Here is a 19217-nt window from a genome sequence, read left to right as displayed (position 1 = left end):
GCGCACCACCCCGTGATGTTTTTCTCACTCCTACTAGTGAATGTAACGTAACACACACCCATACAATGCGCACCACCCCGTGATGTTTTTCTCACTGCTACTAGTGAATGTAACGTAACGCACACCCATACAATGCGCACCACCCCGTGATGTTTTTCTCACTGCTACTAGTGAATCTAACGTAACACACACCCATACAATGCGCACCACCCCGTGATGTTTTTCTCACTCCTACTAGTGAATCTAATGTAACACACACCCATACAATGCGCACCACCCCGGGATGTTTTTCTCACTGCTACTAGTGAATCTAATGTAACACACACCCATACAATGCGCACCACCCCGTGATGTTTTTCTCACTGCTACTAGTGAATCTAATGTAACACACAAACATACAATGCGCACCACCCCGTGATGTTTTTCTCACTGCTACTAGTGAATCTAATGTAACACACACCCATACAATGCGCACCACCCAGTGATGTTTTTCTCACTCCTACTAGTGAATGTAATGTAACACACACCCATACAATGCGCACCACCCCGTGATGTTTTTCTCACTCCTACTAGTGAATCTAATGTAACACACACCCATACAATGCGCACCACCCCGTGATGTTTTTCTCACTGCTACTAGTGAATGTAATGTAACACACACCCATACAATGCGCACCACCCCGTGATGTTTTTCTCACTGCTACTAGTGAATGTAATGTAACACACACCCATACAATGCGCACCACCCCGTGATGTTTTTCTCACTGCTACTAGTGCATCTAATGTAACACACACCCATACAATGCGCACCACCCCGTGATGTTTTTCTCACTCCTACTAGTGAAACTAATGTAACACACACCCATACGATGCGCACCACCCCGTGATGTTTTTCTCAATCGTACTAGTGAATGTAATGTAACACACACCCATACAATGCGCACCACCCCGTGATGTTTTTCTCACTCCTACTAGTGAATGTAATGTAACACACACCCATACAATGCGCACCACCCCGTGATGATTTTCTCACTCCTACTAGTGAATGTAATGTAACACACACCCATACAATGCGCACCACCCCGTGATGATTTTCTCACTCCTACTAGTGAATGTAATGTAACACACACCCATACAATGCGCACCACCCCGTGATGTTTTTCTCACTCCTACTAGTGAATGTAATGTAACACACACCCATAGAATGCGCACAACCCCGTGATGTTTTTCTCACTCCTACTAGTGAATGTAATGTAACACACACCCATACAATGCGCACCACCCCGTGATGTTTTTCTCACTCCTACTAGTGAATCTAATGTAACACACACCCATACAATGCGCACCACACCGTGATGTTTTTCTCACTCCTACTAGAGAATGTAATGTAACACACACCCATACAATGCGCACCACCCCGTGATGTTTTTCTCACTCCTACTAGTGAATGTAATGTAACACACACCCATACAATGCGCACCACCCCGTGATGTTTTTCTCACTCCTACTAGTGAATGTAATGTAACACACACCCATACAATGCGCACCACCCCGTGATGTTTTTCTCACTGCTACTAATGAATCTAATGTAACACACACCCATACAATGCGCACCACCCCGTGTTTTTCTCACTGCTACTAGTGAATCTAATGTAACACACACCCATACAATGCGCACCACCCCGTGATGTTTTTCTCACTGCTACTAGTGAATATAATGTAACACACACCCATACAATGCGCACCACCCCGTGATGTTTTTCTCACTCCTACTAGTGAATCTAATGTAACACACACCCATACAATGCGCACCACCCCGTGATGTTTTTCTCACTCCTACTAGTGAATGTAATGTAACACACACCCATACAATGCGCACCACCCCGTGATGTTTTTCTCACTGCTACTAGTGAATGTAATGTAACACACACCCATACAATGCGCACCACCCCGTGATGTTTTTCTCACTGCTACTAGTGAATCTAATGTAACACACACCCATACAATGCGCACCACCCCGTGATGTTTTTCTCACTGCTACTAGTGAAACTAATGTAACACACACCCATACAATGCGCACCACCCCGTGATGTTTTTCTCACTGCTACTAGTGAATGTAATGTAACACACACCCATACAATGCGCACCACCCCGTGATGTTTTTCTCACTGCTACTAGTGAATGTAATGTAACACACACCCATACAATGCGCACCACCCCGTGATGTTTTTCTCACTGCTACTAGTGAATGTAATGTAACACACACCCATACAATGCGCACCACCCCGTGATTTTTTTCTCACTCCTACTAGTGAATGTAATGTAACACACACCCATACAATGCGCACCACCCCGTGATGTTTTTCTCACTCCTACTAGTGAATGTAATGTAACACACACCCATACAATGCGCACCACCCCGTGATGTTTTTCTCACTCCTACTAGTGAATGTAATGTAACACACACCCATACAATGCGCACCACCCCGTGATGTTTGTCTCACTCCTACTAGTGAATGCAATGTAACACACACCAATACAATGCGCACCCCCCCGTGATGTTTTTCTCACTCCTACTAGTGAATGCAATTTAACACACACCCATACAATGCGCACCACCCCGTGATGTTTGTCTCACTCCTACTAGTGAATGTAATGTAACACACACCCATACAATGCGCACCACCCCGTGATGTTTTTCTCACTCCTACTAGTGAATGTAATGTAACACACACCCATACAATGCGCACCACCCCGTGATGTTTTTCTCACTGCTACTAGTGAATCTAATGTAACACACACCCATACAATGCGCACCACCCCGTGATGTTTTTCTCACTGCTACTAGTGAATGTAACGTAACACACACCCATACAATGCGCACCACACCGTGATGTTTTTCTCACTGCTACTAGTGAATGTAACGTAACGCACACCCATACAATGCGCACCACCCCGTGATGTTTTTCTCACTCCTCCTAGTGAATGTAACGTAACACACACCCATACAATGCGCACCACCCCGTGATGTTTTTCTCACTGCTACTAGTGAATGTAACGTAACGCACACCCATACAATGCGTACCACCCCGTGATGTTTTTCTCACTGCTACTAGTGAATCTAACGTAACACACACCCATACAATGCGCACCACCCCGTGATGTTTTTCTCACTCCTACTAGTGAATCTAATGTAACACACACCCATACAATGCGCACCACCCCGGGATGTTTTTCTCACTGCTACTAGTGAATCTAATGTAACACACACCCATACAATGCGCACCACCCCGTGATGTTTTTCTCACTGCTACTAGTGAATCTAATGTAACACACAAACATACAATGCGCACCACCCCGTGATGTTTTTCTCACTGCTACTAGTGAATCTAATGTAACACACACCCATACAATGCGCACCACCCCGTGATGTTTTTTTCACTCCTACTAGTGAATGTAATGTAACACACACCCATACAATGCGCACCACCCCGTGATGTTTTTCTCACTCCTAATAGTGAATGTAATGTAACACACACCCATACAATGCGCACCACCCCGTGATGTTTTTCTCACTCCTACTAGTGAATGTAATGTAACACACACCCATACAATGCGCACCACCCCGTGATGTTTTTCTCACTCCTACTAGTGAATGTAATGTAACACACACCGATACAATGCGCACCACCCCGTGATGTTTTTCTCACTCCTACTAGTGAATGTAATGTAACACACACCCATACAATGCGCACCACCCCGTGATGTTTTTCTCACTGCTACTAGTTAATCTAATGTAACACACACCCATACAATGCGCAGCACCCCGTGATGTTTTTCTCATTGCTACTAGTGAATCTAATGTAACACACACCCATACAATGCGCACCACCCCGTGATGTTTTTCTCACTGCTACTAGTGAATCTAATGTAACACACACCCATACAATGCGCACCACCCCGTGATGTTTTTCTCACTGCTACTAGTGAATGTAATGTAACACACACCCATACAATGCGCACCACCCCGTGATGTTTTTCTCACTCCTACTAGTGAATCTAATGTAACACACACCCATACAATGCGCACCACCCCGTGATGTTTTTCTCACTGCTACTAGTGAATGTAATGTAACACACACCCATACAATGCGCACCACCCCGTGATGTTTTTCTCACTGCTACTAGTGAATCTAATGTAACACACACCCATACAATGCGCACCACCCCGTGATGTTTTTCTCACTGCTACTAGTGAATCTAATGTAACACACACCCATACAATGCGCACCACCCCGTGATGTTTTTCTCACTGCTACTAGTGAATGTAATGTCACACACACCCATACAATGCGCACCACCCCGTGATGTTTTTCTCACTCCTACTAGTGAATGTAATGTCACACACACCCATACAATGCGCACCACCCCGTGATTTTTTTCTCACTCCTACTAGTGAATGTAATGTAACACACACCCATACAATGCGCACCACCCCGTGATGTTTTTCTCACTGCTACTAGTGAATGTAATGTAACACACACCCATACAATGCGCACCACCCCGTGATGTTTTTCTCACTGCTACTAGTGAATGTAATGTAACACACACCCATACAATGCGCACCACCCCGTGATTTTTTTCTCACTCCTACTAGTGAATGTAATGTAACACACACCCATACAATGCGCACCACCCCGTGATGTTTTTCTCACTCCTACTAGTGAATGTAATGTAACACACACCCATACAATGCGCACCACCCCGTGATGTTTTTCTCACTCCTACTAGTGAATGTAATGTAACACACACCCATACAATGCGCACCACCCCGTGATGTTTGTCTCACTCCTACTAGTGAATGCAATGTAACACACACCCATACAATGCGCACCCCCCCGTGATGTTTTTCTCACTCCTACTAGTGAATGCAATGTAACACACACCCATACAATGCGCACCACCCCGTGATGTTTGTCTCACTCCTACTAGTGAATGTAATGTAACACACACCCATACAATGCGCACCACCCCGTGATGTTTTTCTCACTCCTACTAGTGAATGTAATGTAACACACACCCATACAATGCGCACCACCCCGTGATGTTTTTCTCACTGCTACTAGTGAATCTAATGTAACACACACCCATACAATGCGCACCACCCCGTGATGTTTTTCTCACTGCTACTAGTGAATGTAATGTAACACACACCCATACAATGCGCACCACACCGTGATGTTTTTCTCAATGCTACTAGTGAATGTAACGTAACGCACACCCATACAATGCGCACCACCCCGTGATGTTTTTCTCACTCCTACTAGTGAATGTAACGTAACACACACCCATACAATGCGCACCACCCCGTGATGTTTTTCTCACTGCTACTAGTGAATGTAACGTAACACACACCCATACAATGCGCACCACCCCGTGATGTTTTTCTCACTGCTACTAGTGAATCTAACGTAACACACACCCATACAATGCGCACCACCCCGTGATGTTTTTCTCACTCCTACTAGTGAATCTAATGTAGCACACACCCATACAATGCGCACCACCCCGGGATGTTTTTCTCACTGCTACTAGTGAATGTAATGTAACACACACCCATACAATGCGCACCACCCCGTGATGTTTTTCTCACTGCTACTAGTGAATCTAATGTAACACACACACATACAATGCGCACCACCCCGTGATGTTTTTCTCACTGCTACTAGTGAATCTAATGTAACACACACCCATACAATGCGCACCACCCCGTGATGTTTTTCTCACTCCTACTAGTGAATCTAATGTAACACACACCCATACAATGCGCACCACCCCGTGATGTTTTTCTCACTCCTACTAGTGAATGCAATGTAACACACACCCATACAATGCGCACCACCCCGTGATGTTTTTCTCACTCCTACTAGTGAATGCAATGTAACACACACCCATACAATGCGCACCACCCCGTGATGTTTTTCTCACTCCTACTAGTGAATGTAATGTAACACACACCCATAAAATGCGCACCACCCCGTGATGTTTTTCTCACTGCTACTAGTGAATCTAATGTAACACACACCCATACAATGGGCACCACCCCGTGATGTTTTTCTCACTGCTACTAGTGAATCTAATGTAACACACACCCATACAATGCGCACCACCCCGTGATGTTTTTCTCACTGCTAATAGTGAATGTAATGTAACACACACCCATACAATGCGCACCACCCCGTGATGTTTTTCTCACTCCTACTAGTGAATCTAATGTAACACACACCCATACAATGCGCACCACACCGTGATGTTTTTCTCACTCCTACTAGAGAATGTAATGTAACACACACCCATACAATGCGCACCACCCCGTGATGTTTTTCTCACTCCTACTAGTGAATGTAATGTAACACACACCCATACAATGCGCACCACCCCGTGATGTTTTTCTCACTGCTACTAGTGAATGTAATGTAACACACACCCATACAATGCGCACCACCCCGTGATGTTTTTCTCACTGCTACTAGTGAATGTAATGTAACACACACCCATACAGTGCGCACCACCCCGTGATGTTTTTCTCACTGCTACTAGTGAATGTAATGTAACACACACCCATACAGTGCGCACCACCCCGTGATGTTTTTCTCACTCCTACTAGTGAATGTAATGTAACACACACCCATACAATGCGCACCACCCCGTGATGTTTTTCTCACTCCTACTAGTGAATGTAATGTAACACACACCCATACAATGCGCACCACCCCGTGATGTTTTTCTCACTCCTACTAGTGAATGTAATGTAACACACACCCATACAATGCGCACCACCCCGTGATGTTTGTCTCACTCCTACTAGTGAATGTAATGTAACACACACCCATACAATGCGCACCACCCCGTGATGTTTTTCTCACTGCTACTAGTGAATCTAATGTAACACACACCCATACAATGCGCACCACCCCGTGATGTTTTTCTCACTCCTACTAGTGAATGTAATGTAACACACACCCATACAATGCGCACCACCCCGTGATGTTTTTCTCACTCCTACTAGTGAATCTAATGTAACACACACCCATACAATGCGCACCACCCCGTGATGTTTTTCTCACTCCTACTAGTGAATGTAATGTAACACACACCCATACAATGCGCACCACCCCGTGATGTTTTTCTCACTCCTACTAGTGAATGTAATGTAACACACACCCATACAATGCGCACCACCCCGTGATGTTTTTCTCACTCCTACTAGTGAATCTAATGTAACACACACCCATACAATGCGCACCACCCCGTGATGTTTTTCTCACTGCTACTAGTGAATGTAATGTAACACACACCCATACAATGCGCACCACCCCGTGATGTTTTTCTCACTGCTACTAGTGAATGTAATGTAACACACACCCATACAATGCGCACCACCCCGTGATGTTTTTCTCACTGCTACTAGTGCATCTAATGTAACACACACCCATACAATGCGCACCACCCCGTGATGTTTTTCTCACTCCTACTAGTGAAACTAATGTAACACACACCCATACAATGCGCACCACCCCGTGATGTTTTTCTCAATCGTACTAGTGAATGTAATGTAACACACACCCATACAATGCGCACCACCCCGTGATGTTTTTCTCAATCGTACTAGTGAATGTAATGTAACACACACCCATACAATGCGCACCACCCCGTGATGTTTTTCTCACTCCTACTAGTGAATGTAATGTAACACACACCCATACAATGCGCACCACCCCGTGATGTTTTTCTCACTCCTACTAGTGAATGTAATGTAACACACACCCATACAATGCGCACCACCCCGTGATGTTTGTCTCACTCCTACTAGTGAATGCAATGTAACACACACCAATACAATGCGCACCCCCCCGTGATGTTTTTCTCACTCCTACTAGTGAATGCAATTTAACACACACCCATACAATGCGCACCACCCCGTGATGTTTGTCTCACTCCTACTAGTGAATGTAATGTAACACACACCCATACAATGCGCACCACCCCGTGATGTTTTTCTCACTCCTACTAGTGAATGTAATGTAACACACACCCATACAATGCGCACCACCCCGTGATGTTTTTCTCACTGCTACTAGTGAATCTAATGTAACACACACCCATACAATGCGCACCACCCCGTGATGTTTTTCTCACTGCTACTAGTGAATGTAACGTAACACACACCCATACAATGCGCACCACACCGTGATGTTTTTCTCACTGCTACTAGTGAATGTAACGTAACGCACACCCATACAATGCGCACCACCCCGTGATGTTTTTCTCACTCCTCCTAGTGAATGTAACGTAACACACACCCATACAATGCGCACCACCCCGTGATGTTTTTCTCACTGCTACTAGTGAATGTAACGTAACGCACACCCATACAATGCGTACCACCCCGTGATGTTTTTCTCACTGCTACTAGTGAATCTAACGTAACACACACCCATACAATGCGCACCACCCCGTGATGTTTTTCTCACTCCTACTAGTGAATCTAATGTAACACACACCCATACAATGCGCACCACCCCGGGATGTTTTTCTCACTGCTACTAGTGAATCTAATGTAACACACACCCATACAATGCGCACCACCCCGTGATGTTTTTCTCACTGCTACTAGTGAATCTAATGTAACACACAAACATACAATGCGCACCACCCCGTGATGTTTTTCTCACTGCTACTAGTGAATCTAATGTAACACACACCCATACAATGCGCACCACCCCGTGATGTTTTTTTCACTCCTACTAGTGAATGTAATGTAACACACACCCATACAATGCGCACCACCCCGTGATGTTTTTCTCACTCCTAATAGTGAATGTAATGTAACACACACCCATACAATGCGCACCACCCCGTGATGTTTTTCTCACTCCTACTAGTGAATGTAATGTAACACACACCCATACAATGCGCACCACCCCGTGATGTTTTTCTCACTCCTACTAGTGAATGTAATGTAACACACACCGATACAATGCGCACCACCCCGTGATGTTTTTCTCACTCCTACTAGTGAATGTAATGTAACACACACCCATACAATGCGCACCACCCCGTGATGTTTTTCTCACTGCTACTAGTTAATCTAATGTAACACACACCCATACAATGCGCAGCACCCCGTGATGTTTTTCTCATTGCTACTAGTGAATCTAATGTAACACACACCCATACAATGCGCACCACCCCGTGATGTTTTTCTCACTGCTACTAGTGAATCTAATGTAACACACACCCATACAATGCGCACCACCCCGTGATGTTTTTCTCACTGCTACTAGTGAATGTAATGTAACACACACCCATACAATGCGCACCACCCCGTGATGTTTTTCTCACTCCTACTAGTGAATCTAATGTAACACACACCCATACAATGCGCACCACCCCGTGATGTTTTTCTCACTGCTACTAGTGAATGTAATGTAACACACACCCATACAATGCGCACCACCCCGTGATGTTTTTCTCACTGCTACTAGTGAATCTAATGTAACACACACCCATACAATGCGCACCACCCCGTGATGTTTTTCTCACTGCTACTAGTGAATCTAATGTAACACACACCCATACAATGCGCACCACCCCGTGATGTTTTTCTCACTGCTACTAGTGAATGTAATGTCACACACACCCATACAATGCGCACCACCCCGTGATGTTTTTCTCACTCCTACTAGTGAATGTAATGTCACACACACCCATACAATGCGCACCACCCCGTGATGTTTTTCTCACTCCTACTAGTGAATGTAATGTAACACACACCCATACAATGCGCACCACCCCGTGATGTTTTTCTCACTGCTACTAGTTAATGTAATGTAACACACACCCATACAATGCGCACCACCCCGTGATGTTTTTCTCACTGCTACTAGTGAATCTAATGTAACACACACCCATACAATGCGCACCACCCCGTGATGTTTTTCTCACTGCTACTAGTGAAACTAATGTAACACACACCCATACAATGCGCACCACCCCGTGATGTTTTTCTCACTGCTACTAGTGAATGTAATGTAACACACACCCATACAATGCGCACCACCCCGTGATGTTTTTCTCACTGCTACTAGTGAATGTAATGTAACACACACCCATACAATGCGCACCACCCCGTGATGTTTTTCTCACTGCTACTAGTGAATGTAATGTAACACACACCCATACAATGCGCACCACCCCGTGATTTTTTTCTCACTCCTACTAGTGAATGTAATGTAACACACACCCATACAATGCGCACCACCCCGTGATGTTTTTCTCACTCCTACTAGTGAATGTAATGTAACACACACCCATACAATGCGCACCACCCCGTGATGTTTTTCTCACTCCTACTAGTGAATGTAATGTAACACACACCCATACAATGCGCACCACCCCGTGATGTTTGTCTCACTCCTACTAGTGAATGCAATGTAACACACACCCATACAATGCGCACCCCCCCGTGATGTTTTTCTCACTCCTACTAGTGAATGCAATGTAACACACACCCATACAATGCGCACCACCCCGTGATGTTTGTCTCACTCCTACTAGTGAATGTAATGTAACACACACCCATACAATGCGCACCACCCCGTGATGTTTTTCTCACTCCTACTAGTGAATGTAATGTAACACACACCCATACAATGCGCACCACCCCGTGATGTTTTTCTCACTGCTACTAGTGAATCTAATGTAACACACACCCATACAATGCGCACCACCCCGTGATGTTTTTCTCACTGCTACTAGTGAATGTAATGTAACACACACCCATACAATGCGCACCACACCGTGATGTTTTTCTCAATGCTACTAGTGAATGTAACGTAACGCACACCCATACAATGCGCACCACCCCGTGATGTTTTTCTCACTCCTACTAGTGAATGTAACGTAACACACACCCATACAATGCGCACCACCCCGTGATGTTTTTCTCACTGCTACTAGTGAATGTAACGTAACACACACCCATACAATGCGCACCACCCCGTGATGTTTTTCTCACTGCTACTAGTGAATCTAACGTAACACACACCCATACAATGCGCACCACCCCGTGATGTTTTTCTCACTCCTACTAGTGAATCTAATGTAGCACACACCCATACAATGCGCACCACCCCGGGATGTTTTTCTCACTGCTACTAGTGAATGTAATGTAACACACACCCATACAATGCGCACCACCCCGTGATGTTTTTCTCACTGCTACTAGTGAATCTAATGTAACACACACACATACAATGCGCACCACCCCGTGATGTTTTTCTCACTGCTACTAGTGAATCTAATGTAACACACACCCATACAATGCGCACCACCCCGTGATGTTTTTCTCACTCCTACTAGTGAATCTAATGTAACACACACCCATACAATGCGCACCACCCCGTGATGTTTTTCTCACTCCTACTAGTGAATGCAATGTAACACACACCCATACAATGCGCACCACCCCGTGATGTTTTTCTCACTCCTACTAGTGAATGCAATGTAACACACACCCATACAATGCGCACCACCCCGTGATGTTTTTCTCACTCCTACTAGTGAATGTAATGTAACACACACCCATAAAATGCGCACCACCCCGTGATGTTTTTCTCACTGCTACTAGTGAATCTAATGTAACACACACCCATACAATGGGCACCACCCCGTGATGTTTTTCTCACTGCTACTAGTGAATCTAATGTAACACACACCCATACAATGCGCACCACCCCGTGATGTTTTTCTCACTGCTAATAGTGAATGTAATGTAACACACACCCATACAATGCGCACCACCCCGTGATGTTTTTCTCACTCCTACTAGTGAATCTAATGTAACACACACCCATACAATGCGCACCACACCGTGATGTTTTTCTCACTCCTACTAGAGAATGTAATGTAACACACACCCATACAATGCGCACCACCCCGTGATGTTTTTCTCACTCCTACTAGTGAATGTAATGTAACACACACCCATACAATGCGCACCACCCCGTGATGTTTTTCTCACTGCTACTAGTGAATGTAATGTAACACACACCCATACAATGCGCACCACCCCGTGATGTTTTTCTCACTGCTACTAGTGAATGTAATGTAACACACACCCATACAGTGCGCACCACCCCGTGATGTTTTTCTCACTGCTACTAGTGAATGTAATGTAACACACACCCATACAGTGCGCACCACCCCGTGATGTTTTTCTCACTCCTACTAGTGAATGTAATGTAACACACACCCATACAATGCGCACCACCCCGTGATGTTTTTCTCACTCCTACTAGTGAATGTAATGTAACACACACCCATACAATGCGCACCACCCCGTGATGTTTTTCTCACTCCTACTAGTGAATGTAATGTAACACACACCCATACAATGCGCACCACCCCGTGATGTTTGTCTCACTCCTACTAGTGAATGTAATGTAACACACACCCATACAATGCGCACCACCCCGTGATGTTTTTCTCACTGCTACTAGTGAATCTAATGTAACACACACCCATACAATGCGCACCACCCCGTGATGTTTTTCTCACTCCTACTAGTGAATGTAATGTAACACACACCCATACAATGCGCACCACCCCGTGATGTTTTTCTCACTCCTACTAGTGAATCTAATGTAACACACACCCATACAATGCGCACCACCCCGTGATGTTTTTCTCACTCCTACTAGTGAATGTAATGTAACACACACCCATACAATGCGCACCACCCCGTGATGTTTTTCTCACTCCTACTAGTGAATGTAATGTAACACACACCCATACAATGCGCACCACCCCGTGATGTTTTTCTCACTCCTACTAGTGAATCTAATGTAACACACACCCATACAATGCGCACCACCCCGTGATGTTTTTCTCACTGCTACTAGTGAATGTAATGTAACACACACCCATACAATGCGCACCACCCCGTGATGTTTTTCTCACTGCTACTAGTGAATGTAATGTAACACACACCCATACAATGCGCACCACCCCGTGATGTTTTTCTCACTGCTACTAGTGCATCTAATGTAACACACACCCATACAATGCGCACCACCCCGTGATGTTTTTCTCACTCCTACTAGTGAAACTAATGTAACACACACCCATACAATGCGCACCACCCCGTGATGTTTTTCTCAATCGTACTAGTGAATGTAATGTAACACACACCCATACAATGCGCACCACCCCGTGATGTTTTTCTCACTCCTACTAGTGAATGTAATGTAACACACACCCATACAATGCGCACCACCCCGTGATGATTTTCTCACTCCTACTAGTGAATGTAATGTAACACACACCCATACAATGCGCACCACCCCGTGATGATTTTCTCCCTCCTACTAGTGAATGTAATGTAACACACACCCATACAATGCGCACCACCCCGTGATGTTTTTCTCACTCCTACTAGTGAATGTAATGTAACACACACCCATACAATGCGCACAACCCCGTGATGTTTTTCTCACTCCTACTAGTGAATGTAATGTAACACACACCCATACAATGCGCACCACCCCGTGATATTTTTCTCACTCCTACTAGTGAATCTAATGTAACACACACCCATACAATGCGCACCACACCGTGATGTTTTTCTCACTCCTACTAGAGAATGTAATGTAACACACACCCATACAATGCGCACCACCCCGTGATGTTTTTCTCACTCCTACTAGTGAATGTAATGTAACACACACCCATACAATGCGCACCACCCCGTGATGTTTTTCTCACTCCTACTAGTGAATGTAATGTAACACACACCCATACAATGCGCACCACCCCGTGATGTTTTTCTCACTGCTACTAATGAATCTAATGTAACACACACCCATACAATGCGCACCACCCCGTGTTTTTCTCACTGCTACTAGTGAATCTAATGTAACACACACCCATACAATGCGCACCACCCCGTGATGTTTTTCTCACTGCTACTAGTGAATATAATGTAACACACACCCATACAATGCGCACCACCCCGTGATGTTTTTCTCACTCCTACTAGTGAATCTAATGTAACACACACCCATACAATGCGCACCACCCCGTGATGTTTTTCTCACTCCTACTAGTGAATGTAACGTAACACACACCCATACAATGCGCACCACCCCGTGATGTTTTTCTCACTCCTACTAGTGAATCTAATGTAACACACACCCATACAATGCGCACCACCCCGTGATGTTTTTCTCACTGCTACTAGTGCATCTAATGTAACACACACCCATACAATGCGCACCACCCCGTGATGTTTTTCTCACTCCTACTAGAGAATGTAATGTAACACACACCCATACAATGCGCACCACCCCGTGATGTTTTTCTCACTCCTACTAGTGAATGTAATGTAACACACACCCATACAATGCGCACCACCCCGTGATGTTTTTCTCACTCCTACTAGTGAATGTAATGTAACACACACCCATACAATGCGCACCACCCCGTGATGATTTTCTCACTCCTACTAGTGAATGTAATGTAACACACACCCATACAATGCGCACCACCCCGTGATGATTTTCTCACTCCTACTAGTGAATGTAATGTAACACACACCCATACAATGCGCACCACCCCGTGATGTTTTTCTCACTCCTAATAGTGAATGTAATGTAACACACACCCATACAATGCGCACCACCCCGTGATGTTTTTCTCACTCCTACTAGTGAATGTAATGTAACACACACCCATACAATGCGCACCACCCCGTGATGTTTTTCTCACTGCTACTAGTGAATCTAATGTAACACACACCCATACAATGCGCAGCACCCCGTGATGTTTTTCTCACTGCTACTAGTGAATCTAATGTAACACACACCCATACAATGCGCACCACCCCGTGATGTTTTTCTCACTGCTACTAGTGAATCTAATGTAACACACACCCATACAATGCGCACCACCCCGTGTTTTTCTCACTGCTACTAGTGAATGTAATGTAACACACACCCATACAATGCGCACCACCCCGTGATGTTTTTCTCACTCCTACTAGTGAATCTAATGTAACACACACCCATACAATGCGCACCACCCCGTGATGTTTTTCTCACTGCTACTAGTGAATGTAATGTAACACACACCCATACAATGCGCACCACCCGTGATGTTTTTCTCACTGCTACTAGTGAATCTAATGTAACACACACCCATACAATGCGCACCACCCCGTGATGTTTTTCTCACTGCTACTAGTGAATCTAATGTAACACACACCCATACAATGCGCACCACCCCGTGATGTTTTTCTCACTGCTACTAGTGAATGTAAGGTCACACACACCCATACAATGCGCACCACCCCGTGATGTTTTTCTCACTCCTACTAGTGAATGTAATGTCACACACACCCATACAATGCGCACCACCCCGTGATGTTTTTCTCACTCCTACTAGTGAATGTAATGTAACACACACCCATACAATGCGCACCACCCCGTGATGTTTTTCTCACTGCTACTAGTGAATGTAATGTAACACACACCCATACAATGCGCACCACCCCGTGATGTTTTTCTCACTGCTACTAGTGAATCTAATGTAACACACACCCATACAATGCGCACCACCCCGTGATGTTTTTCTCACTGCTACTAGTGAAACTAATGTAACACACACCCATACAATGCGCACCACCCCGTGATGTTTTTCTCACTGCTACTAGTGAATGTAATGTAACACACACCCATACAATGCGCACCACCCCGTGATGTTTTTCTCACTGCTACTAGTGAATGTAATGTAACACACACCCATACAATGCGCACCACCCCGTGATGTTTTTCTCACTGCTACTAGTGAATGTAATGTAACACACACCCATACAATGCGCACCACCACGTGATTTTTTTCTCACTCCTACTAGTGAATGTAATGTAACACACACCCATACAATGCGCACCACCCCGTGATGTTTTTCTCACTCCTACTAGTGAATGTAATGTAACACACACCCATACAATGCGCACCACCCCGTGATGTTTTTCTCACTCCTACTAGTGAATGTAATGTAACACACACCCATACAATGCGCACCACCCCGTGATGTTTGTCTCACTCCTACTAGTGAATGCAATGTAACACACACCCATACAATGCGCACCCCCCCGTGATGTTTTTCGCACTCCTACTAGTGAATGCAATGTAACACACACCCATACAATGCGCACCACCCCGTGATGTTTGTCTCACTCCTACTAGTGAATGTAATGTAACACACACCCATACAATGCGCACCACCCCGTGATGTTTTTCTCACTCCTACTAGTGAATGTAATGTAACACACACCCATACAATGCGCACCACCCTGTGATGTTTTTCTCACTGCTACTAGTGAATCTAATGTAACACACACCCATACAATGCGCACCACCCCGTGATGTTTTTCTCACTGCTACTAGTGAATGTAACGTAACACACACCCATACAATGCGCACCACACCGTGATGTTTTTCTCACTGCTACTAGTGAATGTAACGTAACGCACACCCATACAATGCGCACCACCCCGTGATGTTTTTCTCACTCCTACTAGTGAATGTAACGTAACACACACCCATACAATGCGCACCACCCCGTGATGTTTTTCTCACTGCTACTAGTGAATGTAACGTAACACACACCCATACAATGCGCACCACCCCGTGATGTTTTTCTCACTGCTACTAGTGAATCTAACGTAACACACACCCATACAATGCGCACCACCCCGTGATGTTTTTCTCACTCCTACTAGTGAATCTAATGTAACACACACCCATAAAATGCGCACCACCCCGGGATGTTTTTCTCACTGCTACTAGTGAATCTAATATAACACACACCCATACAATGCGCACCACCCCGTGATGTTTTTCTCACTGCTACTAGTGAATCTAATGTAACACACACCCATACAATGCGCACCACCCCGTGATGTTTTTCTCACTGCTACTAGTGAATCTAATGTAACACACACCCATACAATGCGCACCACCCCGTGATGTTTTTCTCACTCCTACTAGTGAATCTAATGTAACACACACCCATACAATGCGCACCACCCCGTGATGTTTTTCTCACTCCTACTAGTGAATGCAATGTAACACACACCCATACAATGCGCACCACCCCGTGATGTTTTTCTCACTCCTACTAGTGAATGCAATGTAACACACACCCATACAATGCGCACCACCCCGTGATGTTTTTCTCACTCCTACTAGTGAATGTAATGTAACACACACCCATACAATGCGCACCACCCCGTGATGTTTTTCTCACTGCTACTAGTGAATCTAATGTAACACACAGCCATACAATGGGCACCACCCCGTGATGTTTTTCTCACTGCTACTAGTGAATCTAATGTAACACACACCCATACAATGCGCACCACCCCGTGATGTTTTTCTCACTGCTAATAGTGAATGTAATGTAACACACACCCATACAATGCGCACCACCCCGTGATGTTTTTCTCACTCCTACTAGTGAATGTAACGTAACACACACCCATACAATGCGCACCACCCCGTGATGTTTTTCTCACTGCTACTAGTGAATGTAACGTAACGCACACCCATACAATGCGCACCACCCCGTGATGTTTTTCTCACTGCTACTAGTGAATCTAACGTAACACACACCCATACAATGCGCACCACCCCGTGATGTTTTTCTCACTCCTACTAGTGAATCTAATGTAACACACACCCATACAATGCGCACCACCCCGGGATGTTTTTCTCACTGCTACTAGTGAATCTAATGTAACACACACCCATACAATGCGCACCACCCCGTGATGTTTTTCTCACTGCTACTAGTGAATCTAATGTAACACACAAACATACAATGCGCACCACCCCGTGATGTTTTTCTCACTGCTACTAGTGAATCTAATGTAACACACACCCATACAATGCGCACCACCCAGTGATGTTTTTCTCACTCCTACTAGTGAATGTAATGTAACACACACCCATACAATGCGCACCACCCCGTGATGTTTTTCTCACTCCTACTAGTGAATCTAATGTAACACACACCCATACAATGCGCACCACCCCGTGATGTTTTTCTCACTCCTACTAGTGAATGTAATGTAACACACACCCATACAATGCGCACCACCCCGTGATGTTTTTCTCACTCCTACTAGTGAATGTAATGTAACACACACCCATACAATGCGCACCACCCCGTGATGTTTTTCTCACTCCTACTAGTGAATCTAATGTAACACACACCCATACAATGCGCACCACCCCGTGATGTTTTTCTCACTGCTACTAGTGAATGTAATGTAACACACACCCATACAATGCGCACCACCCCGTGATGTTTTTCTCACTGCTACTAGTGAATGTAATGTAACACACACCCATACAATGCGCACCACCCCGTGATGTTTTTCTCACTGCTACTAGTGCATCTAATGTAACACACACCCATACAATGCGCACCACCCCGTGATGTTTTTCTCACTCCTACTAGTGAAACTAATGTAACACACACCCATACGATGCGCACCACCCCGTGATGTTTTTCTCAATCGTACTAGTGAATGTAATGTAACACACACCCATACAATGCGCACCACCCCGTGATGTTTTTCTCACTCCTACTAGTGAATGTAATGTAACACACACCCATACAATGCGCACCACCCCGTGATGATTTTCTCACTCCTACTAGTGAATGTAATGTAACACACACCCATACAATGCGCACCACCCCGTGATGATTTTCTCACTCCTACTAGTGAATGTAATGTAACACACACCCATACAATGCGCACCACCCCGTGATGTTTTTCTCACTCCTACTAGTGAATGTAATGTAACACACACCCATAGAATGCGCACAACCCCGTGATGTTTTTCTCACTCCTACTAGTGAATGTAATGTAACACACACCCATACAATGCGCACCACCCCGTGATGTTTTTCTCACTCCTACTAGTGAATCTAATGTAACACACACCCATACAATGCGCACCACACCGTGATGTTTTTCTCACTCCTACTAGAGAATGTAATGTAACACACACCCATACAATGCGCACCACCCCGTGATGTTTTTCTCACTCCTACTAGTGAATGTAATGTAACACACACCCATACA

The sequence above is a fragment of the Cavia porcellus genome, unplaced genomic scaffold, assembly GCF_034190915.1.
Source record: "Cavia porcellus strain 051 isolate PalLab524CR breed Dunkin Hartley unplaced genomic scaffold, mCavPor4.1 scaffold_47, whole genome shotgun sequence".
NCBI lineage: Eukaryota > Metazoa > Chordata > Mammalia > Rodentia > Caviidae > Cavia > Cavia porcellus.
Note: the sequence above shows the minus strand (reverse complement) of the source record.